Source organism: Equus quagga, chromosome 2 (genome assembly GCF_021613505.1).
Source record: "Equus quagga isolate Etosha38 chromosome 2, UCLA_HA_Equagga_1.0, whole genome shotgun sequence".
NCBI lineage: Eukaryota > Metazoa > Chordata > Mammalia > Perissodactyla > Equidae > Equus > Equus quagga.
In genome coordinates this window covers 126596601-126619979 of record NC_060268.1, presented here as the reverse complement: position 1 = coordinate 126619979, position 23379 = coordinate 126596601, and the positions used below count along the sequence as shown (strand labels likewise).

At 52.4% G+C, this 23379-nt stretch overlaps 1 protein-coding gene across 10 annotated transcripts in view; it reads left to right on the top strand.

Moving 5' to 3' along the window:
• Positions 1 to 23379, top strand: part of PALD1 (phosphatase domain containing paladin 1) — a 77211-nt gene that overhangs the window by 13694 nt on the left and 40138 nt on the right. The window contains exon 1 of one of the 10 annotated variants that reach the window (XM_046655009.1): positions 21860 to 21927. The exons of the other annotated variants lie outside the window; for them this stretch is intronic. The gene's annotated coding sequence lies outside the window, so the exon portion shown is untranslated. Of the gene's footprint in view, positions 1 to 21859; positions 21928 to 23379 lie in introns of those variants that run through there. 10 annotated transcript variants of the gene reach the window in all.

Here is a 23379-nt window from a genome sequence, read left to right as displayed (position 1 = left end):
AATAGTGATACAATGGAATGGCCACTATTGAACAGACAGGGGTGGAGTTATATGGAATTAACTGGGAGGGGTGTTTGTGGTGTTCTGTTAAGGGAAAAAAGCTTATTGTAGAAGGAAGCTTAGGGATAGGCTTGGAGGGGGATTGGAAGGGCATAAACATTTTCTTTATACGTCATTGTTTGACTTGTGACAGTAAGTACACCTTTTGTTATAAAATATGTGGTCAACCAAAAAGTCAGAAAAACAAAAAATCATATCCAGTCAGAGGGAGCATCAGGATTTGAACCCTGGTCCTTCTGACTCCCAGCCCATGTTCTTACCCAACACCCAACACTTCTCATGGCCTTTCCATGTCCAGCTTCACTCTCACCTCATTGTAGTCATCGGAGGAAGGCAAAGGACGGGTTATTAGCTGTTTGTATTTGTTTTGTAAATCGAGATATAATTTGCAGACAGTAAATCAGGGCATGATTTGATGAATTGTTGCGGATCTATCACCTGTGTAACCCATACCCAGATCAAGATACAGAGCATTTCCAGGGCCTGGAAGGGTCCCTGGGGCCCCTTCCTGACCCTCCCACACTCTCAAGTGGCCACGCCTCTGAGTGCCTTCCCAAGGATCAGTCTTGCTTGTTGTTGAACTTTATGTAAGTGGAATGATACAATATGAGCTGTTTTTATATGGCTTCTTTCTCTCAGTGTAAACCCTGTAGGATTCACTCATGATGCATGGGTCTCAGCAGTTTGTTCTTTTTCATTGCTCAGTAGTGTTCCGTTGTGTGGTCGTACCACAATGTGGTCCTTTTTTTCCTGTAGATGGACTTTTGCCTTGTTTCCAGTTGTTAGAGATTATGAAACAAGCTGCCCAACACTCCCCTGTCTTTTTTTTAATTGTAAAATATAGCTACCATAAAGTCTACCTTTTCAGTGATTTCAAATTGTACAGTTCAGTGGCTTTAAGTCCATTCACACTGTTGTACAACCGTCACCACCGTCCACCTCCAGAACTTTTTCATCTTCCCAAACGGAAGCTCTGCCCAGTGACCAGTAGCTGCCTTCTTCCCCTCCCCGGCCCTGGCAACCACCGTTCTACTTTCTGTCTCTGTGAATTGGACTGCTCTGGGTGCCTGCTGTAAGTGGAACCATACAATATTTGCCCTTTTGTATCTGGCTTGTTTAAACACTTAGCATAATGGCTTCAAGGTTCATCTATATTGTAGCATGTATCAAAATTTCATTCCTTTTTAAGACTATAATTGTTCTTTTGATCACATTTTAAAGGCACCTCAGAATTTTGGGAGTGAGTGAGTGGGTCAGCTTGATGGTGGTAGTGGAATAAATAATATTTATTCACATTTGCTGGGTGCCAGCCCTTCCCCTGTGTTGTCTCATGTAATCCTTACCACATCCCTATGAAGCAGGTTCCAGTATTGTCCTCATTTTACAGATGAGTGAACTAGGTTCAGGGAAGTTCAGTAACTTGGCCAGGGTCATGCAGCGAGTCATTGGTCACCCCAGGTGGGGTGCCCACTCACCTGACCGCACCGCCAGTGCTCCGTGGTCCCGGCCCTGCGCAGTGCCCAGGCTGGGTGCCGGCTTTTCTTCCCTCAGCACCGGACTTAGAGCCGATTCCTCGAATCCTCCTCGTCACCTCTTGGCGGCTGATCGGAGCCGAGAGTGGAGCTGATCAGTGCCAGCTGGCCCTGGGGAGGCCGTGCAGGGGCCCTCCTCCCTGGCCCGGGTCCCCTCTGGGTCCTGGTTTCTGTTGAAAGCCCCTTTATGGTGCAGCTTCCCTAGCTGGGCAGGGGTGGGCCTGTGGGGACATGGGCCTCCGGGTCCCGCACAAGGCTGCCAGGGCCGGATGTCGCTGTTGGCAGGACTTTCCCTGAACAAACGACTACCAGGAGCTTTGGGATCAAAAGGATAGATAAACAGGAAGAGGGAGAAACTTGAAAATATTTTCCTTCCCCTCCTGCGCCCTGGCGCTTTCTCCTGCTCTTCCCTCGGCCGCTGAAGGGTGGAGGTGGCACAGCCCTCCCCCTTCCAGAAGCCGCCCGGAGCCCTACGGAGCCACGGCTGTGGGCCTTCGGTTCTAGGGCTCAGGGTTTGCTTTGCCTGGTGGGTTGGGCTGAGCCTGGTGTTCAGGGCCCGAGTGTGAATCTTGGCTCCGCTGTTTCTGTGCCGTGTGGTCCAAGCTGATTCGCTCAGCCTGTCACCGGGTCAGAATGGCCATGGTCCACAGCTGTAGGAGTGTTGGGGATAACACGGTGTGTGTTCGTTCGCTGCATACTGGCTGTGGGTGCTCAAGAGGCGTGTACGGGGTTGTCTCAGTTGAGCCTTGCAGCCCTTCGGAGTGGGCATGTTACTGTCTCCATTTGACAGAGGGGCAGCGCAGAGACGTTAAGTGTTTCTGTCAAGGTTACACGCTAGTGGTGATAGAGCTGAGGCTCACACGCAGGTGGGGTGTACCCAGCGCCCTGCCAGTTCATCGTCTGGCGCTGGTACCCACCTCGGCATGTGGTACTGTTGGTACTGTGAATTCCTTTCCCTTCTCTTGTACAGAGAAACTAAGTTGGTTGGGGTGATGGGGCAGTAGGGCGAGGCCTGCGGAGCCTTGGGCCTTAGTGGTCCCAGAGCGATATCTAGCCCTTGCTGAGGTGCTCCCCGCATGATACCTCCTCCGTGCAGCCTTCTTAGGGTGACTCATGGCATTGTCCTGCCTCTCTCCTACTGCCCCAGCCTGGGCAGCACATCTCACCCTGCAGAGCAACATCCTAACTCTCTGGCAGGGCCCCAAGACACTCGGGGTTCAGGCCAACCTCACCCCGTCCTCTGTTCTGGCCTCACAGTAGCTTAATACTTCCTAAGAGCTCTGAACAGTGCCAAGCATTTCTCTCTCCATGCTGTTCCCTCTGCAGAATGCTTTTCTTGTCTGTCAAATGATGATCACTTTTCAGGGACCACCTCAGTAGCCTCCTCTTCCAGGAAGCCTTCCCTGACTTCCTGACCCTGAGTTAACATCTCCCTCCTTTGTGCAGCTCGGTGTAGCAGGAAAGTTCCTGCAGTTCCTGCCCTGTTGTCAGCCTCTCTGAGTCTCACTTTCCTCATCTGTGGACTGGGGATGATGGGAGTCAGGGAGAGGAGAAGGCCTGGATTCTCCTCCTCTGGCCTATGTGGAGTTGGCCAGGGCTTGGTGAAGCAAGGCCCTCTCAGGGTTAACTCCCTGCCTTGCCAGGGGCGGAAGTGAGGAGGACAGAGTGTGAAATGAAGTCACTTCCCCGCCTGGGGGTCTGCCGTGTGCCTGGCCTTCCGCAGTAAATCCTGTTTCCTCCTTGGCCTCCGCGTGCCCACCCACTTCTGGCTCCCATGACCCTGAAGGTCCCAGCAGGTGGGGCTCCCGATGGAATGTTGGCCTGTCACTCATCCGGCGAGGTCACTTCCTGTCTGGGTCAGCTGTCCTCCTTTCCTGCCACAGCCTTCCTCTCGGGGGTTTCATGGGAATGATGGGTGCGGGGTTCGAGGGAGGCTGCCCGAGCTCAAGCCCAGTGCCAGTGCCCAGCCTGCGCTTCACTCTGGGGGCACTGAGGCCCAGGGAGGGCGGGCACTTCCCTCCAGGCCACGCTCCAGGTGTGGGGACTCTGGCTGTCCCCTGGGGTCGCAGTTCTGAAGTATGAGGTGCGGACGTTGCTCAGCCTTTCTGGGCCTCCATTTCTTCTTCTCTGGAACCTGGGGGAGCCTGTGTGTCAGATGTGCCCCAAGCACTGACCCGCTCAGGGCGGGACATCCATGACCTTGTTTAGCCCTCATTCCACTGCAGGGAAACTGAGCCTCAGGAAGGGGCCCCGGCCTCGGGTGGGGACAGAGCCGGGAGTCTACCCAGGTCTTTCTGACTCCGATATCCTAGTTTTTCCACAGGAAGCTGTTTAGCTTTCCATTAGCGACAACTCAGGAATGGCATTGCTCCCCTGTCCTTTCCTGTGGGTCAGGGTCTCCTTGGGCTGTCAGGTTGGTACGGAACCATGGGTACTGGCATCAGAGGCTGTCCTGTGTAGGTCTTTTTCTCCTCCTCTTTTTTCTATCAATAGTATATGTTCATTCTGGGAAAATCAGAGAAAATGCAGGTGTGCAGGAAGATTAGAAACATCAGCTGTGATCCCCCTTCGCAGCAATAGCCACAGTTCACCATTAATGTTTTGAGATTTGTCCTCCCAGACATTTTTCATGTGTGGATGTGTGTGTGTGTCTGTGCTTGTATACAAGAGCCCGCCCTCCTATTTATGGAGACCAAACTCTAAAATACTATTTGGTGTCTTTTTTTTTTTGATTAAACATACAGTAGGTATTTTCCTATGTCAGTCAAGAAACTGCCCCTTCTTTCTTGTGAAACTTTTAAGTTGACATTTAACGTTCACAGAAAAGTACACCCATCACAAGTGTACAACTTGATGACTGGCCCAGGGGAGCACAGCCTTCGGAGCCTCGCCCAGCACAAGGAACAGACTCCTTCCAGCACCGGGGGCCCCTGGGCCCCATCACCAGCCCCATTCCTCCTCCAGAGTTGACTTCTTCCTGGACTCCCAGCGCCGTGGACCAGCTTGGCCTGTTTTTGAGTTTTAGATAAATACAGTCACACAGTATTCGCTTATGTTGGCCTCTTTCACTCCACATTCTGTTGGTGACATTCATCGGACCGTCCGTCCGTTTTAATGACTACAGGATGACGTCCATGGTACTTTCGACTCTGACTACCGTTGATGTGAAAGATGTTTCCAGTCTTTGACTAATGTAAACAAAGCTGCAGCGACCACCTTTGTCGCCATATCTTTGATTATTTCCTTTGACTCAATTGATGAAAGAATTGCTGGGTCAAAGGGTTGCACATTTTTAAGGTATTTTAGAATTATTGCCAGATTGGCCTCCAGAGAGCCGTGCCAGCTGACATCCTGCCAGGTGCGTAGGAGGGCGCGGATGCCCCACCCGCCCTGACTCCGGGTGTTTCATCCTGCAGTACCTGTGATCTGATGATAGACAACACGTGGCGTCTCATTGTTTCCAGTTGTTAAATTACAAGTTAGAGTGAACATTTTTTCTTGGCCATTTGTATTTCTTGTCTCTTGGTTATTTTTTTGTTTGTTTTTGATCTGTTTTAGTCTCAAGATGTACTTGTTTTCTCATTTGTTTGAAAAAAACACTCTACATTGAATATGATAAATAATAAACCTATGTTGAGAATATTTTTATCCAATTTGCCATTTGCCTCGTAACTGGTTTTGCTGTGTTGGTTAGAAGCTGACCATGTTTTTGTAGTGTCATCTACTGAGATTTAACTGTATGTCTTCTCAGGCATTTTGTGTAGAAATTTCCGCCCTGAGGTTACACAAATGTTTGCTTGTCTTCTCCTCCTTCACTTCTGCGGTTCCCTTTGTGGCACGCCATCGTTCCTCCTTCTGCGCTTCCCTGGGAGCGTGATGTCAGGTGAGGGACCGCTGGAGCTTAAGAGCGTGCGCTCGGAAGCTTTCGCCACCTGTGTACCCTTGGGCAAGTTACCGGACTGTGTGCCTCAGTGTCTGTACCTGCAAAATGGGAACCATGCTAGTAAACACTAACCGCAGTGTTACTGCGAGGGTTAAATCATAGCTATTTGCAAACTTTTTAGTCTCTGGACTCTTCCCTTTACATTCTTAAAAATTGAAGACCCCGAAGAGCTTTTGTTTATGTGGGTTATATATATAAATATTTACCATATTAGAAATTAAAACAGTATATTTAAAAACACATTTATAAATTCGTTTAAGAAATGCGAATAGTAAACCCATTATATGTTAACGAAAATAAAATATTTTTCTGAAAAATAACTGTTTTCCAAAACAAAAGCTAGAGTGAGAGGAGTGGTGTGGTTCTGCAGTCTCTGGAACGTCTGGCTCAATAGGAGACAGCTGCATCTCCTGTCTGCGCCTGCGGCCGTCTGCTGGGATGGGTTGTTTCCCTCAGAGTGTGTGAAGACAGTCCAGCCTCACACAGAGGTGGTTGGAGAAGGGAGGAGTGTTTTACTGGCCTGTGGATATTTTCCTTTGATACTACGTAGAAATTCGACAAGTGATAGTTTCTTAAGGGTTAGTTGAGGGGCTGGCCCAGTGGCGCAGCGGTTAGGTGCACATGTTCCGCTTCGGCGGCCTGGGTTCGTCAGTTTGGATCCCGGGTGCAGACATGGCACTGCTTGGCACGCCATGCTGTGGCAGGCATCCAACATATAAAGTAGAGGAAGATGGGCACGATGTTAGCTCAGGGCCAGTCTTCCTCAGCAAAAAAGAGGAGGATTGGCGGCAGATGTTAGCTCAGGGCTAATCTTCCTCAAAAAAAAAAAAAGCTTAGTTGAAATGTAGAATCCAAAAGCATATCAATGAACTTTTCGTCTTTCGTAATGAAACTTTCGTATTTCGTATTGGACTATGTTGTGATATGAATGGATCTTTGATCCAGATGTGGTTTTGTGACATCACACATCAGTCCTTGGGAAAATACTGGCTCACTGAGCTGTACAGATCTTCCAAATGTGGACACATTTCATTTCCTCACACCCCAAAGTTACGCATGTTAACGTATCACCATATCACTGCCAAGTCTTTATGTTTTGAGAAGCGGTCAGACTCACAGTGGCTGATGTAAGTTTTCCAAAATTCTAATTTTTCCCTTGAAAGCTCAAATTTTATCATTGGCAACAAATGCTGCCCGTTGTTTTCTTGAAGAGACAGGCTTACTTTATTAATTTTTGAGAAAATTTCTGCCAGATATCCAGCTCTGAAAAACCATCATTTGTCCGTTGGCTGTTCTTTCAAGTAACAGTGGTGTCCCCTGGACAGAGCGGCTGGTTCAGCCCACAGCTCCGGAGGGCGTTTCCTCCAGACCCCTGTCATATCCAGGAACCAGCCCAAGGGCACGTCCCATGTCATCACACAGAATATTAAAAAGACGTGCGCTCACGGGCTGAGATTCGGTGAAATTAATCAGTTTTACTGCTTAATCAAGGACATTGTTAAATGACACTGCCCTATTTTGTCACTGTGAGTGACGACCAGTCCATCTGGGGCCAGTGCTGTGTCTCTGCTGAGCTCCCAGCAGTTTCCCCTGCTGCGGCTTTTGTTCCATCAAATGTCCTCACAGTGAGAAAAGCAATGATGTCTTAGTAAGTGCTGAGAATGGTTTGGACCTTGGGGACCCCTGGAAGGTGTTGGGGACCCTGGGGCTCTGCGGAGCATGCTGTCAGAACTGTGGATTAGATGATAGGCGAACGGCCTTAGCACAATGTCTGGCATCTCTTGGAGTCGGGGATGTTTCACCTGCTGCCGCAATTACCTTCTTCCCCAGCATGCCTGAAGGAACACAGTGGGGGAAGTGGGGATGCAAACCATTTGGGGTTAAAAACTCATCCTTTGTGATTTCAAATCCCGTTCAAGGTGCTAACGTGTTTGGTCCTCAGGAGTGAGTGAGGGGCCTAGGGGACTTTATAGGTGCCCCATTTTTCTTGCCCTTTTGGGAGACAGGGAGGGCATGATTCAGTGGGAGAGACCCAGGGGTCTCAGCCAGGCAACCCTCCTGCATGGGTGGGGTCTGCTTCTCAGACAGGGGACCCCTCAGAGTCACCCTCCTCACTTCCTGGCCCGAAGGGGCCCCCACAGCCTCTGGCCTCCATGTCCCTTCCTCATTAACCTTGTCAGCTTCGTGGGATGCAGGGGTCAATGCTCCCCTCCTCATTTTCTATAAAGCAATCAAAACAGGGCTGTATTTATGGAATGCCTATTGTATTCTGGGCCCTGGGCTAAAAGTCTGCTCGTATTTTCTCATTTATGCTCATGACATGGACACCCGCAGGGTTGATTTTTTTGTTGTTCTTGAAAAATCTTCCCAATTTTGTTCATTCATGTGGCTACTTTGTTCCAAGCACTGGGATGCCGTTGAAGGCCAGCCCCAGCCCCAGCCTGGTGGGCCTCGTTGGGGACGCCTGCGGTGGGATGCGGTCAGTGGGGAGGTTAAGGAAGCCTTCCTGGGGTAGGGAGTGGGCGTGAGGTGGGCAGAGGGAGCGAGCATGCCAGGAAGATGTGGGATGAATGAGCTGAGGCTGCTGTGTGGTCCTCAACCTTCACCTGCTGCCCGGCAGAAGAGACAGTGGCATCTGTTCTGTCGCTGGAGGAAACTGACTAGGTTGGACCAACTGAGCGATGGCCCAGCCTTGTCCTTTGAGCTATTGGAAGGATTTGCAAAGGTGCAATTTCTCCCATCCATAAACTGCAGAACACTCCACGCCCACCTCCCTGGTCTGCTAAGATGTACCTCTGCTTTATTATTATTTTTGTTATTGTAAATTGTTTGCAAAGGCCCATTACTATTATTTGCAGAGGCCTGTTGAGATGTCTGTTCCGGGGACTGTAAGAATTTCCCTTTGGCTGGAGTGTGGAGCAAAGGTGGGAGCTGGGGAGCGATAGGCTGGAGAGGAAGGCTGAGCCCGCTTGTGGGAAGTTGTGTATTGCCATGTGGTTCCTCCTGAGTCTAACTGAAGTCTCCTGTGCTGAACTCTGTCTCCTCTGCTTGGTGTGCTTCGTCCTCTGGGTCAGGAGGGCTCTTCCCCGTCAAGGTCTTCCGTGGCCCTGGAAGGACATGCTCAGTGAAGCGGATGAGTAGGGAGGTGCAGGGCAGAGGGGTAGGAGACCCGTGGTCCCAGCCCTGCCGTCCACTGGCTCTGTGACCATGGGCAGGTCTCTGGCCTACTCTGGACCTCAGTTTCCTCTTCTGTAAAGTGAGAGGAACAGGACTAGGGTCTCAAAGGTGCCTCTGAGTCTAACTCTAAGATCCATGTTGGTGCCCGAAGGGGACTGATGCTCTCTACCGTGTCTGTGTGTGTGTGTGTGTTGCCCAGGGCCGGTGGGGGGCTGGTCTGAGCCCCTACCCTGGGTACGGACCTGTAGGTTTTATCCCCCACCCCCAGCTCTCCCCTGGCCCCGCAGCAGGGACCCTGCACCGTGCTGACTTCCTCCGTGTTTGTTCTGCAGCCGAGGCAGATGTTTCCTGCAGCTGGCCGCTCAGCCTCCTGCCCTATTTTTAGCTCTATTGTTACCCGCCCTGGGCATCTGGCTGCCAGGGGTGTGTGAGAGGCTGTGGCCCTGGAAAGGGTACTCTTCCCTGGGTCCAGCTTCTTCTCTGCCTTCTGGAGGTTGCTGGTTTAAGCTTCCCAGTGTCTGTTGGGACAGTGAGGGTGGCTTCAGGAGACGTGGGATAGTGATGGGTGGATGATGCCGTAGAAAGAGCCCAGGCTGCAGAACCGGAGGCCTGGCTCTGTCGTAGTGTCATGTAGTAAACTCTCTGAGCCTCCGTTTTTCCATCTGCTAAATGGCTCACTAGCCCCTGCTTCTGCCTTTCTCATAGGGTTGTTCTGAAGCTGAAATGAGGTAGTGAATGTGAACTTGATTTAGCAAAATGACATTTGGAACCTACAAATATTGTGGGTTCAACCCTGTGGGGGCCCCAGAGGAGCATGGGATCCAGAGTGGGGAGATGAGGCGTGTACTTACCAGACACCAGGCCAGTGGGCTCAAGGCCAGGGTCATGTGGGGCACAGGCTGCATGCTGGAAGGCTTGGAGGTGGAGGGAACATTTCCACTGGACATTGGTGGATGGGGTAAAGGAGGGAGGGAGAGGATGGGGTTCCTGGTGGTGGGACCAGGGAGGGGGGCGTGGAGGCAGGAAGGGCCAAATGTGTCCTGGGAGGTCCAAGAAGTAAAGGGCCATGAGCATCTCTGGCTGACAACGATGGAGTGGCTCTTGCCTAGGAGGTGCCCCAGGGTGAGTCTGGGGGCTGGAGGCTCTGCAGCCCCTCCTGAGCCAGCAGCCAGCACAGCAGCTCTGCCTCTGGCTGTTTTACACGTTGGACTTTCGTGAAAGATCCATTTTTCACAAAGGGTTCAGCTGCTAAAGTGTTTGAAAGCTGCACGTCTTGTCCAGCCTCCTCACTTTCCAGATGGAAATCAAGTGTGGCTGGAGAGGGCTGTGCTGGACTCAAGCCCCTCAGAAAGCCCGCACTGGAAGGGAACGTCACCGGGGCTTTTCCTGCCCCTCACTGTTGGGCAGCTGGGACGTGGATTAGCCTGGAATGTTGGGGATGTGGAGGGTACATAGCGGGTGGTGAGGATTGGAACAGGGGTCTTAAATGCCAGGCAAGGGAGTCTAGACTGGAGGCTGCAGACGTGGGAGGGATGGGGTCCGATCCCAGAACTGGGTCATGATCCTTCCCAGCTCCTCGAAATGATGCTTCAGGTCCCTGTGATGTTGCTGGGGGTCAGAAGCGGGGTTTAAGCATAAGTAGGTTCCTATTGGCCCTCTAGGGTGCAGTCCCTGCAAGCAGCCAGGATGGTGTCAGCAGAGTCAGGGCCCCGGGTGGGGTCTCAGGAGACTGAGTCTAGGTTTCTGCTCACCTTAAAATGCCCAAATGCCCAAGTCCTTGGAGCAACGTCACTGAGCATGTGAGCATGTCCAGGTGCTCTTCACTCTGTTCTCCGCAGGGTCCTCCCCGCAGTGTCCCGCCCTCCCCTCTACCCAGTCCCCGGCTGCGTGGAACCTGGAGATGGACAGGAGCATCAGGCTCTTTCGGGAATAGAATGAACGCGCTTCCCGGAGTTGACTGGCACCCTCCCTGGGGACTTTTACATTCCCCTCCTGCTCCTCCCTGAGAGAAGCAGCAGGCAGGGTCCCTCCCATCCAGATGACGCTGTCTGTTTTCCAGGGAGTTCCCTTGCTCAGAAAGGCCCTGAGAGGGACCTGGAGAGACTGCAGGTGGGGAGACTCTTGTGGTCTCTCTCTGCCCTTTTGGAGCAAGGGAGGCCGAGCCTCTCCCTGTGGTGTGGAACAGACACTTAGCTGCTGGGAACTTCCTAAATATCCGTAGCTGACTCTGGGAAAGCTGTTGGGCCACTCTGTCTAGGAGCCGATGGTTTGAGGATTCTCTTGTGTGCATGTCCTCACAGTGGCCAAGGGCGATCTGAACCCCCGTGGCCCCAGCATGGGCTGGGCTCACTGGGTCCTGTCGTGGCTCTGTGCGAATGTGGGACCGCCAGCCCACAGTGCAGCCTGACTTTCACCAGCGGGGAAACTCGACATTCTCCCGCAAGAGGGGAAAGAAGTAAGTTCTGTCCTGTTGGTGGGTGGTGTGGGGTCACTGAGGGTCAAACCTAAAAATAACGAGTGTATTAGTCAGGATTAGATTTGGTTGTGAGTAATAGGAAAAGCCAAATCACAGTGGTTTACACTAAATGGAAGTTTGTTTCTCTGTCCTGTCCAAGTCCAGAGCTTTGCGGTCCAGGCCTGGTGTGGGGGTTCCGCTCTGTGGATTTCTTGGGGAACTTGATCTCCACCACTCCTAGGGTGTGGCTTCATGTGCTCATGGTTCAAGATGGCTGCGAAACTTCAGTCATCACATCTGTGTTCCACGGGGCAGGATGGAGGAAGGGAGGAAAGAGGACTTGTAAGGATGGATTCCAGAATTTGCTTTATGATACTGCCCCTTATTTTCCATTATCTGGAATTAGTCACATGGCCCCAGGTAGTTGCACCGGAGATGGGGAGTGTAGTCTTGGCTCTGGGCGGCTGTGTGCTCAGCCAGCTGTCTCTATCCCTCATCTGGTTTGTTTAATGAGGCAGCAGGGAGGGAGGGGGATGAAGGCCTTGTGGACGTTTTGATCAAATCTGAGGATGTTCTCAGGCCGAGAAGCTGGACCAATGCTTCAGGGATGGCAGAGTCTCGCTCAGGGAGATTTCCTGGGGGGAAGGTCAGTCCTGCCTTGGGACTAGAAGGCCACATGCCCCAGGCCAGGAGCGGGGAACAGAAAGGCTTTCGAGAGCTTAGGAGTCAGCTCAGTGGCAGCCATCAGGATAAGGAGGGGGTCACCCTCTACTCAGGCTCAGAGCACGCTGAGGACGTGTGGCCTGTGTCTGGGCTGCTGGGCCTGAGGGAGAGACAGGCTCACTCAAGGAGAGTGGCCAGGAGGCTAGGGACTCAGAGCTTGGGGAAAATGAAGAGGAGCCATAGGAGCCGTGACACAAGTGGACAGGATGCGCGACTGCAATTCTGCCCAGGACAAGGGTCAGACCAGCAGCGCCCTCCTGCACCAGACCTCGAGTCCGCCGCTCGCCTCCCTGCCGTGGTGCCCTGTCGTGGCACGTCTTCAGTTCTTCAAGACAAGACAGAGACCTGGAGTTGTTTGAAATCCCTTGATCTTTAAGTAAGGGCAGGAACTGATGGTGGAAAGTAACAGAGCTGCGAGGATCCAGCGCCTTGCCCGTGAGCCCTTTGGGCCTGTGGGCTACGAGCTTTCTTTCTCCGGATGGCGGGGTGGGGGGGAGGGGGCGGTTCTCTGGGTTTTCGAAGGGGAGCACGAGGGGAGAGCTGTGGAAAACTAGCTTCTCATAGATAGCTGAGCATTTTCTTAAAAATTTTTATTTTAAAAAATGTTTGTTTGGTCCGGCCCTGTGGCGTAGTGGTTAAGTTTGCACACTCCGTGTTGGTGGCCCAGGGTTTACCTGTTTGGATCCCGGGTGTGGACCTATGCACTGCTCTTCAATCCATGGCTGTGGTGGCATCCCACATACAAAACAGAGGAAGAGTAGCTCAGATGTTAGCTCAGCAACAATCTTCCTCAAGCAAAAAGAAGAAGATTGGCAACGGATGTTAGCTTAGGGCCAATCTTCCTCACCACAAAAAACCTTTGTAATTCCAATTTTTTTTTTAAAGATTTTATTTTTTTCCTTTTTCTCCCCAAAGCCCCCTGTACATAGTTGTATATTCTTAGTTGTGGGTTCTTCTAGCTGTGGCCTCAGCGTGGTTCAATGAGCAGTGCCATGTCCGCGCCTAGGATTCGAACAGACGAAACACTGGGCCGCCTGCAGCGGAACGTGCGAACTTAATCAGTCGGCCACAGGGCCAGCCCCTGTAATTCCAATTTTTTATTTTGAAAATCTCAGGCCTACAGAAAGCTGGAAGAAGAGTAGAGTGAAGGCATGTCCCTCCTCACCAGGTGCTGACATTTGCTCCATTTCTACTCTCTCTTTCTGTCTCTCTAAACTGTGAGAAAGTCACAGACATCAAGATGATTTAGCCTGTGTCTCCTAAGAGCAGGGACATTCTTGTATCCCCAATATCATTGTCACACTGATGGAGGTTAACTTTATTTATCTAACACACAATTCATACTCACATTTTCCTGCTGGTCCTCAAAATGCCCGTTATAGCCTTTTCTCCCCTCCCCAATCCAAGATCCATATGTACAGAGCTTCCTGTCAGGCAGAGCTGGCTGCCCCACTATGGGGAGCTCCCGAGGGGGGGCCCCCTGCCTGGAAGGAGGCAATTAGGGGTGCTGGAAGGGGCCCTCTTCCTTCCTGAGGGTCCCAAATTCCAGGAGCCCCTGGGCTCATGCTGGAGCATCTGGTGACAAGTGCCCAGGTCTTTGCTGGCTACAGAGCAGGTCAGGGCCCCTTCTCTGCCCCCACTGTCGGTGGAGCTGAGAGGAGGCTGTGTGCCCCCGACCAAGGGCAGGGACCTCTCCTGCTGCAGCTTCCCCCAGCTCAGGACATCCATCTGCAGTGTGATGCCCCAACTCTGCCGTCCCACCCCCCCCACCCCGTGCTGGCCCCTGTCTGCCACAGCTCCTCAGCTGGCCGCCTTTGTCCGCTCCCGGCTCCAAGCCCACCTCAAGGTGTCATCTCAGTGGTCACCATGATGACACCTCCCTGCTGGAACTCAGACCTTCAGAGGCTCCATGCGGTCTGCAGGCAGAGGCCTGGAACTCGGGCCACCGCACAGGCAGCCCACCTGCTGAGCACATGGCCGTGTTTCCAGACGCTCCTCCACTGCCTGTTTCTAACTTCTAACTTTCTTTTTCAGTTTAGAAAAAATAAAAACATTTCAGAAACATATAACTTAGCAGATGAAGGCCTTCTGCCGTCCAGACCCCAGACAGCTCTACCTTATTTGTTAAATTGATCTCATCCTAGTTCTAAAGAGAAGGAGGCTCAGGGGTAGAGGTTGTGAAGGGACTGGTCTGAGTGACCCGTAGCAACGTGAGGTGACGGTCACACAGCAGAAACCAGACTCTGCCTCTGCTACGCTGTGTAGCCCGGGGAAATTCACATCGCGGGCCCTGCTCAGCTGGTTCCTCATCTGGAAAGTGGGGGTCGTAAACCCTGTCTCACCTCCCTTGAGAGCTGTTGTCGGTAGTAAAGACGCAAAAACCACAAAGACACACCCCCCCTAGGCTGTATGAAAGGAATGATGACTGGGAACTGGGCCGACAGTGGGTGGAGGGCACAGGCACGGAGCTGGAGGCGCACAGGGGGCTATGCAGTGGGGTGATGGGGATGCCCTCCATGAGTAGCTGTGACCTTTGTCCACTTTGAAACTATTTAAAATAACTATACTTTTTTTTTGTTTTTTAACGTTTCTGACATAATCATGTTCATTGTAGGAAGTGTATAAGTGATGGAAAAGCAAAAAAGAAGAAAGTAGATCCACGCTCAGGCCCCATCTGAGGAATAAGTACTGTAATGTTCAAGTAAACATCCTTCCCGTCTTTGGTGCCTAATTGTTGTGCGTAGTCCTTAGTCGATCAACAAGGACCCAGGCAGGGTGGGGAGGTAAAGGGATGGTGCCGATTTGTTCCATCAGCATTATGTGTCTAGCTCCTCCTTTGAGCCAGACAGCTGTACAGAGCCAGGAAGGACACAGAAGGGCCCCTGCCGGGAACAGCATGCAGCAGGAGGGAAACAGGCTGTGGGAGTTGAGAGGCGGGGGTGGGTGTGTAGTCAGGGAGGGCTTCCTGGAAGAGGTGGGCTTTAACCTCCAAGGGTGGGTAGAATGTGGGAGGGTGGGGAGGAGAGTAGTCCAGGTGAGAGGGGAGTGAAGTGGGGCAGCTTCCCCCACTCCCTCCTACAGAGGGCTGAGACCTGCTCCCCGAGGCCGGATATTTGTTCCTCGGTGAGTCCTGACAGCTGCAGATGCCTAGAGGTGGGTCGTCTGTTCATCTCGTAAATATTTCCTGAGCCTTCATCTGCTGGGCCCTGGGTGCAGTTCTGGTGCTGGGCCGCGATGCCGATGAGTCAGGCGCTATCCTGCTCTGAGGGAGTCCAGGAGACTGATGGTATCCGTGATCCTGTTGGTGAGCGATTCAGAAACAAAAGGGGCTCATAAGACGTATGAGGACTGTCGGGGTGGTGTGGGCAGACAGCATTGCAGGGGCTCCGAGAGGCCTTTCTGGGGAGGGGCGTTTGAGCCAAGACAACAGGAAGAGGCAGCCATGTGACCAAGCCGAAGAGTGTTCCAGGCAGGGGGTGGCGGGCACGAAGCCTTCATGATGAGGGGGCACATGGCAAGTGGCGGGAGCACCGTGGTGGGGGGCGGGGGTGTGAGTGAGGTCAGAGAGGTGGGGCCTGTGCCCAGGGTGAGGGGTTTGGATGTTATGGTGTGATGGAAGGAAAGGACGTGATCTCCGCCCAGTGTCCCATTGTCATCCATGTTCCTGTGATAACCATCCCATTCCTACAGACTGGGGGGAGGTTGTTTCTCTGCTGCTGACAATAACCCTTAAGGGAGGCAGACAGGGTTTATGACCCTGCTTCATGGAAGAGGCAGCAGCTGAGCAGGGCCAGAGATGTGCCTGAGAGTTTTAGAAGGTCCTTCTGGCTGCTGCGTGGAGGGTGGGTCGTGGGGGACAGGAGGGAAGGAGGGAGGCCACTGGAGGCTGTTGTGGTGGGTGCAGTCAGGCCGGGGGCTGGGGCCGGGGGAGCAGTTGGACCGACTTGGGGCGCACATGCGTCCCTCTGTGGGTAGGGTTTGAGAGCGGGTGGAGGACTTGCCCAAGGCCCCGGGGCAGAGCTGGGCTCCCCTGGTTCCTGATTAAGGCCGGGAGCAGACAGAAACCTCCCTAAGTGGCTAAGTGAACAGAGCGAAACGGGGCGGGCTGTGATTGTGTCACTAGAGCAGGAGAGCTGCTGCGGCCAGCCCCTCTGCCCTTTGGTTTGCCGGGACGAGAGCCAGGGGCCCCTGCGCCCGCTTGTTCCCACCGCTCCTTTTATGGGCAGTGTCTGGGCCAGGCCCCTGTCCTGGCCACGGAGGCTCACATCTGGTAGCGGGTACCAGCCAGCGGGGGCAGGGAGGGCTGTGGAGGAGGGCAGGGAGGCCGGGGTGGGGGTGAAAGGAGGGGCAGCTGAGGAGTTTGCGCCCTTGCTGTGTGTCAGGCCAGGTGGGTGTAACTTTACACACATTTACTTGTTCCCTTGTCACATGATCCGGTTAGGGAGGTGCAGTTACAGTCCCCAGTGTATAGTCGGGGAAACTGAGACTCAGAGAAGTTAAGCCATGCGCCCAAGGCCACACAGCAAATAAGTGGGGGAGATGGGAATCAGCCAGTTTTCAGCCTCGGAGTCCATGCTTCACAGACTCACTGGGTCCCCCAGCTCGGTGTGAGCACGTTGGAGCGTCACTTACGGCTTCTACGAGTCCCTGCTTCTCTATGTGTTCAATGGCAGTGCTCGCTCCGGCTTCCCGGGGTGTCCTGCTGCCTCGGACAGCAGTGATTGAGTTCTCCCCTGGAGCAGGCGTTGGGCTCAGCGCTGAGGACCTCGAGCTGACCCAGGGATGCCCTCGAGGACCATGGAGGGCTTGAGACTCAGCAGCACTGTCCAACAGAAATATAATGTGAGCCACATGTGTCATTTTAAATCGCCACATTAAAAGTAAAAAGAAATAGATGAGAGGCCGGCCTGGTGGCGTAGTGGTTAAATTCGCATGCTCTGCTTCAACAGATCAGGGTTCGTGGGTTCAGATCCTGGACGTGGACGTACATACTGCTCATCAAGCCATGCTGTGGTGACATCTCACATACAAAATGGAGGAAGACTGGCACAGGTTTTAGCTCACGGACAATCTTCCTCAAGCAAAAAGAGGAAGATTGGTAACAGATGTTAGCTCAGGGCCGATCGTCCTCACCAAAAAAGAAACAAAGAAAGAAATAGATGAGCTTAATTTTAATAACGTATTATTTGATCCAATCTATTAAAATATTATTTTGACTTATAATTAACATAATACATTGTTAATGAGATATTTTACTTTTTTTTGTACTTAGTCTTCGAAATCCAGTGTATACTTTACACCTGCAGCACATCCTGACGTGGACCAGCCACGTTTCAAGAGCTCAGTAGCCACGTGCAGTAGGTGGTTACCGGCTTGCACGGTCTAGCTCCAGAGTCTAACTGGTTGGTGACTCTACCCCCCTGCAGTGTGTGTTAACAGCTGGCTTGTGTCACACTCACTGTTCTGAGGACTTTACATACGTTATATTATTTAACCGTCACAACAACTCCACGAGAGATATACTGCTATTGGCCCCATTTCAAGGGCCTGGCAACTCAGGCCCAGAGAGGTAGCTTGGCCAAGGTCGCACAGCAGGCGAGTTGTGGCACTGGGTAGGAGGGTGTCACTAGAGGAGTGAGCACACTGGGACAGAGGACAGGGAGCACCTCTTGTTTTTAACAGGTTTATTGAGGGAAATTTCATATGATAAAATTCACCCATTTTAAGTGTGTGGTTCGGTCAGTGTTGGCGAATGTATGTAGTCGTGTAACCACCACATTCAGTATATGGAGCAGTTCCCTCCCACAAAAGGTGCCCTGGAGGCCCGGTGTGGTTGGCTCTCCTGCCCCGACAGCCATCCATCTGCTTTCTGCCCCTATAGTTTGCCTTTTCTATGATGTGATATGGATGGAGCTGTACAGTTTGAAGTCCTTGGGGCCTGGCCTCTTTCTCCTAGTGTGCTGTGTTTGAGGTTCGTCCATGCTGTGTACATCAGTAGCTTGTTCCTTTTATTGTTGAGTAGTATTCCACTGCGTGAGTGTGCACGTTTTGTTCCTCTGTCTGCCAGTTGATGGCCATGTGGGTTGACTTCAGTTTTGACTGTAATGAACACTACTGTTGTGTACAAGGCTTTCTCTGGGTGTGTTTTCATTTCTTGGGTGGTTATGGGAGAGTGGAATTTCTGGGTCCTATTGTAAATGTATGTTTAAGTTTGTAAGAAACTGCAAAGCTGTCTTCCAGAGTGGCTGATGACCTCACACTTCAGCAGCCAGATCTGAGAGTTCCGGTTCCTCCACATCCTCACTTGATGTTGTCAGTCTTTTAAAATTTGTCATTCTAGTGCGTTTCTCTGTGACAAATGATGCTGAACATCTTTTTATATGCTTATTTGGCATCCATATGTGCCTTCGAAGCTTTTGCTGTTTTTTTCTTTCTTTTTCTTTTCTCCCCAAAGCCCCAGTGCATGCTTGTATATCCTAGTTAGAGGTCATTCTAATTCTTCTGTGTGAGACACCACCACAGCATGACCTGACAAACAGTGTTTAGGTCCGCGCCCAGGATCCGAACTGGAGAACCCTGGGCCTCCAAAGCAGAGTACGCAAACTTAGCCACTTGGCCACAGGCCAGCCCCTCTTTTGCCATTTTTTTATTGGACTTTTTTTTAACATTGTAAGAGTTGACACCTCTGTTTTTGGTTGGGACTAAATGAGAGAATATATGGCAAATGCTTTGCAGTCTAAGTTCAACCATTTGGCCTTCCTGGTGCCCCCATCTCTGCGCTCAGGATCACTGGCTGTGTCAGGCGGGTATTTGGACCCCACCCCCTGCCCCACCCTGGCAGGCACACCAATCACACAGTCTTGGCCAGCAGACCCTCATCTGGCTAGTATAATTACATGCTGGTGCAGCTTCAGCTCGACATTCCCCTGTGCTTCCCCTTTGCCTCAGGCCAGAGTCATTGTGGCCCTGGGTTCCAGTCTGTCCTTGTGGCCACTTCCCTTATGACCTGGGGTGCATCATTTTCCCTCTCTGGGCCTCAGTTCCCTCATGTGTTGAAAGAGAGGGTTGGACTGGCTGATCTCCAGGGCTGTAGCCAGCTCTGAATCTCTGCTTTTGGGGGCCTGTGGTGACAGCCATTTGTGGAGGTTCCTGTGGTCACATTTTTCCCTGAGGTGAGGCTTGGGATTTTGCAAGAGGGTCTGGAATCCTGGTGGCAGCGAGGGCAGGAGAAAGGACGAGACGGGTGGTGGCTGGGGTTGGTAGCAGACGTCCAGCTTTCCGCTTCCTCCCAAGAGCCAGACTCTGCTTTGGAAAAGCTCACAGGGTTTGACGAGCCTGGAGCTTGTGGCTGCTGCCCCACAGCAAGGACAGAGAAGGGGGACTTGAGCACTTTGGATTAGAGATGGGGAAACTGGGACCAGAATGGTGACGAGTCACTTCTACCAAGAACCGTATGAGAAGAAAGGGACTTTGACTCTGAGATGTTCAAAGCTGGGGCCTTAGGAATCAGCTCTTGGACCTCTTGCCTGTCCTCCACTACTCCAGGACCCAGAATGGTCATCTGCAGCCTCCGCTTGGCTTGAATACTGCCACTGACGAGAAGCTCACCACTCTGGCAGGCTGGCGTTTCTGCTGTAGCATCAGGAGGTTCGTTGAGTTGGAGCTAATACTCCAGCTCCTGAAGTCTGATTCTTCTCTGGGAAACAAGGTCACCTCTCTGCCGAGGACGCCACAGGGCAGTTCCTTTTCTCTGAGGACTGACTGCCGTGAGTTTCCCCAGAGGCAGGAGAATGGCCTGTCTGTGTGTGGAACTTTCTCAAATGCCGTTATAGCTGCAGCCCACATGATTTCATGGCTTCTTGGGTGGTCACTGAGAGCTTCCGTGAAGCGGGGCCTGGAGTCCTCCATCCCTCCAGGGGAAATGTGCGTCTCTGGCACTCCAGGAGGCTGCGTCTGGGGTGTTCTGGCAGAGAGGACAGTGAATGGGGGTCCCTGGACCCTGAGTGGGGGGCCGTCCAGATCCCAGAGGGATGGGAGAGTGTGTGGGGTGCTCTGCTGTCAGGGTCAGCTATGGAGAGGCTGGAAGGCAGCCTGAGGAGGAGCAGCTCCCACTGCTACCATGTGCCAAAGGCAGCTGTCCCCACCCCAAAATGGACACGTGGGGCTTGGACCTCACAGGGAGGCTGGGTGCTGGCACTCAGTGGGTGCCCTGACGTATTAGAAGCAAAGCAAAGGAGAAGGTGGGAGAGGGCCTGTGTCCTGGGGAATGCTTTTCCCTTAAAGCAGGGGTTCCTCTCTTTTTATTGGCCACGAGCCCTCTAGCAATCTGGGAGGAGCTCCTGGACCTCTTCTCAGAATGTTTTTAAATATACAAAATATATGGGATTTCAGAGGAAGAAAATTTTATTGAGAAAGCTATCAAAATACCAAAAAACAAATTGGTGACGTAGTAATACATCTCCTTAGTTATTATTGCATTAGCAAGATTGTCCATTAGGTAAATTAAGGTTCAATTTTACTTTTTAAGGACACATCAGTGACACGGCTGTTGTTCAGCTTTGGTGTGGACATTAAGCTGGTGCGTGCCCGGCATGACAGACTCCCAGGCGACTGTGATTGTTTGGATGGTCCCGAGTGTTGAGAGCCCCACTTTGCAGATGGAATGCAGTTTCCTTATAGCTGGCTCCGTGCGGTGAGGATGGGCTGCTCCCTGGGATCATCAGACTTCTCCATGCTCATCAAGTTAAGCTCTTTTGTGAGAACCTGGGATCCTACCGTAGGGGCCCAACACCACCAGGCACAGAGTTGCTTGAAGTGGGCCAGTCGTGTCACTCCCGGTCTGTGGGCAGGGGACCGGGTCTGATAATTGCTGTGCTTTGAAAGGAGGGGTGAGAGGAAGCCACGTTTCCAGATACCTGCACAGCTGCCCTGACATGTGAAACAGCGGGGAGCGCTATGGCGACCACGTCCCGGGTCTGCGACTCAGCAGGGCAGCCTTTGCTCGTGATTGAAGGGAATGCGAACTTTCGGTTAGTAGTTAGGACACTACGGGTGTACCTATTTACAAACCCTCCAGGCTCGTGGACACCCCATCTTCCGGTCTAGTCTGATCCCATTCCACCCTCCCCACTCTCCTCCAGCAGGGGCTTGAGCACTAGGGACCCCACCACCACCCCTGCCCTTGCTGACCACCATCCCTGGTGGTGGACAGCAGTGATGTGACGACTAGGTTGCTAATCTTAGGAGCCAGATCCATTTGAAGCTGGAAGGGGCTTTCAGATCCAGAGAGGGGAAGGAAGTTGCCCCAGGCCCCACAGCATGTGGCCAGCAGGATGAAGGTTCCTGTGCTGGCGAGACTCCCTCTGGGCGGAGTTGAGAGAAGTTTCAGGGGAGCTGCCGAGTGAGAAGCCTGGGGATGCTGGGGTCTTGCCCTCCTCAGACATTTTGGAGGCAGGTCAACCTTCAAAGGGTTCTGTCCTCCCCTGCTGCAGCCTGCAGCTGTGCACATCTGTCCTGTCTCCCTGCTGCCCTCAGGGACCGGCTGGGGCCTGTCCTCGCCTGTGGAGCCCGTGAGAGATGAGGGTGGTGGAGCTGGAGCTGTGGGGGAAGTAAGGGGGAGGAGAGTGGAGGTGTCAGGCCCAGCCCAGCCCAGTGGGAGCAGGGCTGGCCTTAGCCTGGCGGCTGGAGCCAGCTGTCGCCTCCGCAGGCCTTCCCATGTCTTGTTTGTCACGCCTCCTTCGTGACACCCGAGCCCTGTTCTTGAGGAGGCTGTTCCACCCAGGCATCCTGGGCCCAGACTGCTGCGAGAGGTCTGGGAACTTTGGTGAGCTGGGTTGGGGGCCTGCCACAGCAGGTGAAGTGGAGAGAAGGTTCTGGCTCTGCTGTCGGAGCTCCACTGTGGAGCCCTCACCTTCTCTGAGCAGCCTGTTTCTGTTTAGGAACAGAGACCCATTCCTTCCGCCTTTGACCAAAAGAACAAGAGAGAGAGAAATTGGACTGGGTGTGGAAAGTTACGATGGGGCTATTATAAACACAAGGTATGCATGTTAACAAAGCTGTCACATGGCTGCTGGGAGTTTTCAAGGGTGACAAGGCTGGACGGGAGGGAGTGAGGGAGCCCTTTCCAGACTGGAGAGGGAGAGGGATGGGTGGTGGTTTGGGAAGGTTCTGGGAGGTGTGGATGGGTCTAGGCATTCTGTCTAGGTGGCTCTGGGGAGGGGGAGCCTGAGGACACAACTGTCGGGGAGGCCTGGGGAGCCGCCTTGGGACCGGGAACTGACTCAGGGTCTGGGGGAGAGAGGATGCAGTGCGCTCAGCCTTCAGACTGACCTCTCACCCTGGCTTCGTGCTGAGCCCTGGCTCCACCGTCCCCTTCCTGAGCTGCTGCTGCTGGTTGTGAGAGAGCCGGGGCGTGGTGGGGGAGTGTGGATGTTTGGAGCAGAGTCCCCACTGATGTGGAGTAGCTCGTGCCCGGCTGGAGGCAGCTAGGGGAGTTGTCATGTTCTAAGGATTGCTTATGTCCCTGTGCTTCTGCAGAGTGCACCCATCTCAGGGCATGGGCAGAGTTGGGGCAGGCAGGGCAGGCTGCTCCCTCCCCGTCTTGATCCTGGACTGTCAGTGCCATATGGGGCCAGCAGTTACTGAGCTCTCAGAAGGTTCTGTGAGCCTCTGTCTTCCATGCCTTTCGCCCTTCTCTTGGGTCTGTGTGGAATTCCAGCCCCTTCCCTTCCCAGCAGCCCTGACTCTCGGACTCTTGAGCCAATCCTCCCCACACTCTCCAGCAGCTCTTAAAGGTCTCCTGCTTGCTTCCCAGCCATTTTCTTATTTGTTTTAAATAGGCCTTAACTGTATTACCCAGTGTTCAGAGGAGGAAAATAAGAAAATACCGATAAGCAAGTAGGAGAAAATAAAAATTATCTATAATCTCATCACTTGGTGATAACTCACATTAGCATCTTGTTGCAGATCCTCTCGTACTTTTCTTCTGGTACACTGTCATGAATTAATGTGGGATTATAGCCTGTACTTGTCTTGAAACCTGCTCCTTCCATTCCTATTTCCTAGATGTCTTTTCAATTCAGTCAATATGATATTTTTAATGGCTGTTTAATATTTCACCTTAGAGACATCCCATAATTTATTCAACAGATCCCCTGTTGTTAGCTGGAGGTTGTTTCCAGTGTTTTGTTATTATAAACAACACTTCGATCAACAAAATACCCTTGTAGTCTACTTTTTTGCATACATTCTTAAGTATTTCCTGAGGAGAGAGCCCTACAAGAGGAATTGCTGAGTCTACGAGGATGTCTAGCATGCCTCAAGAGGGGCAGAAGCTTTGGCTGTTGATGCTGTTGATGTTGGTGATGATGATGCTGATGTTGATGATGTTGATGGTGATGATGCTGATGAGGTTGATTTTGATGAAGTTGGTGATGATGATGCTGAGGTTGATGAGGTTGATGTTGATGAGGTTGGTGATGATGATGATG